Source organism: Pteropus alecto, unplaced genomic scaffold (genome assembly GCF_000325575.1).
Source record: "Pteropus alecto unplaced genomic scaffold, ASM32557v1 scaffold14, whole genome shotgun sequence".
NCBI lineage: Eukaryota > Metazoa > Chordata > Mammalia > Chiroptera > Pteropodidae > Pteropus > Pteropus alecto.
In genome coordinates this window covers 15868147-15870696 of record NW_006436810.1, presented here as the reverse complement: position 1 = coordinate 15870696, position 2550 = coordinate 15868147, and the positions used below count along the sequence as shown (strand labels likewise).

General features: G+C 48.3%; 1 protein-coding gene across 1 annotated transcript in view; it reads left to right on the top strand.

The window, feature by feature from the left end:
* The window catches only part of FBXO15 (F-box protein 15), a 36847-nt gene that overhangs the window by 31100 nt on the left and 3197 nt on the right, over positions 1-2550 (top strand). The gene's annotated exons all lie outside the window — the stretch shown is intronic.

Below are 2550 nucleotides of genomic sequence, written 5' to 3'. Positions count from 1 at the left end.
AGCCCCCCCCTCCATTGTCTGTTTTGTGGAGAAAGAGTGGACCTGTAGGTTGGACCAGGCAAGTAGCGTTTGCTCAAAGCGTCTTAATTACTCGTCCACCAATTTAAAATGTATTGCAGTTATGACTTCAGGACACAGATGTTTCCTTGGACAGATAAATCAATTTATGTCTCTATCAAAAATTAGCCACACGGGTGGGAGAGTTGATGTAGTGGTTGGGAGTTGGCAGGGAAGGCGGGCAGAGGGGCGTCCTCGCAGTTTCATCCCCTTCTCTGACCCCCGCCTGTGGGTGCCCTGGCTCACATTACTCTCCCACTTTGTTTTGTGGGATGAACAGGATTCTCATGTTCAGTGGGCTCGATCTCCCGTGTGCAGAGGGCCTCCAGCCTTGTGGCTTTATCATGACGAGTGCATGGGCACCATGTCGGAAATACTGACGACGATGACTGAGCCCAAGAGCGGTATAATCACAATGATAATTAAGAGGACTTAATTATCGTTAAGTGCAGTTGACCCTTGAACAATGCAGAGGTTAGGGGCTCTGACCCCAGTGTAGTTGAAAATCCATGTTTACCTTTTGACTCTCTAAAAACTTAACTGCGAATAGCCTGCTGTTGACAGAAGCCTTATCGATAACAGAAAGGTGATGAACACATATTTTGCATGTTGTATGTATACATACCGCAGTCTTACACTAACGTAAGCTGGAGAAAAGAACATGTTATGAAGAAAATCATAAGGAAAAGAAAACACGTTTACAATATTTCTGGATCAGATCCACATACAAGTGCACTTGTGCAGTTCAAACCTGTGTTCAGGGGCCAACTGCATCACCTTTAGAGCCACTTGCTATTTGGTATAACAAGATACTTTATTAATTCTGTTTATTTGTAAACAAATATTTGAACTTTGGTAAAGATTATGTTTATCACGTACGAAAGAATGTCAAAGACCACAGGCCTGACTTTTTAAAAATGGATTTAGATGGGTCTTATAAAAATATGTACTAAAGTAAAATATTGAAGTAAAAATAGACTTTGAGGACAAGAAATGCAGAATAGAAATATGGCAGATGTAAAGGGTCAGCATCATTCTGAAAATACTTGTCCGGTCTCTCTGGGAGTTGAGAGCAGTTTCTGAGTTCTCAAAGGGAAGTGCAGTAACTGGCCGAGAAGCGGAGCTGCATCCTGGCTCTGCTCACTGAACACGGTCCCCCGTGGGCAGGCTCTGGGGCAGACGCAGCACCGTCGTGGGCAATCCTGTAGCGTTTTAGCAGAAATGCAGTGACAGATTTCTCACAGCAACTCTTGGAGAAGCTGAGGGTATGACTTCAGAATGAGCTCCAGGCAGTGGGTCTTTGTTCAGCGGTCCCCACCCTCTTTGGCACTGGGGACCTGTGCTCCTATCAGACTCGAATGCCTGATGACCTGAGGTGGAGCTGAGGCGGTGATGCTGGCGCTGGAGAGTAGCTGCAGATACAGATGAAGCTTCGCTCACTGGCCCGCTGCTCACCTCCTGCTATGCGACCTGGTTCCTAACAGGCCAGGGACCAGGACTGGTCCACAGCCTGGGGGTTGGGGACTCCTCTGTAGGCCACCTAACCAGTGTAACTGTGACTAATACGTGCAGGCTTCGAGCAGAAAGGCTTGATCTCAGCACGGGATTTTGAGTCCTGGAAGTCGGGAATGGACTGCGTGTCCCCTGGACAGCTTTCCTCGCAATTCCTCCTCTCAGGTGGACCTTGAGAGAAGCCTGGTGGAGCTGCGGGGCCGCCCCTCCCCCGGGCCTGCGGGTGGCAGTGGTCGGTTTGCACTGTGCTCCTTGAATTTTGGGTTCAGCATCAAGACCAAAGCGTCTTCAGTGTTCCCAGAGAACAGAGGTCGGGCCACGTGTTACATCTCGTCTCTGCCATGCAGATCACGAATTTCCCCCCCAGGTTCCTCAACCCCTAAGCATACTGAGACTATAAAACGGACTTTGAGAAATCAGTTTCAAGGAGTTAAAAACTTTGTAAGCAAGGACACATGATAGAAAATTTTCTTAGGAACATATAATAATTAAAAACCAACAAAACCCCCTGTTTTTCCTGGAAACTGTAGAAGCAGCTTCCCCAGAAGGAGCCTCCTGACACTGTCATTTACAGTGCTCATCAGAGCCCAGGCCAGAAAGACAGTGTGTCATCCAGACCCGCGGCGCGGTTCTGGTGACAAGGACAGAAAACGAAACAGGGATATCGATGATGACCGATGGAGAGGAACTGCCTGCCGCAACGCATTGTCAGAAGGGATGTGAGCTCACGGAGGGCGTCCCAGAGGTCCTCCTGGCTCACTGCCCCAGAAGATGCTCGTCAGGGGAGCACACGAGTGTGGCGCCCTCCAGCCAACACTCGTTGGCGTGGGGCCGCTCAAGGAGAAGGCAGCTGCAGCTCGAGTGCCTGGACTTCAATTTCAGCAGCTCATAGTTTTATATGAGACATCATTCAACTTAAAAAACTACATTGTAAGCAGTTCAGATTTTTCCTTTTTTCCCTAAGATCATGATGTCAAATAC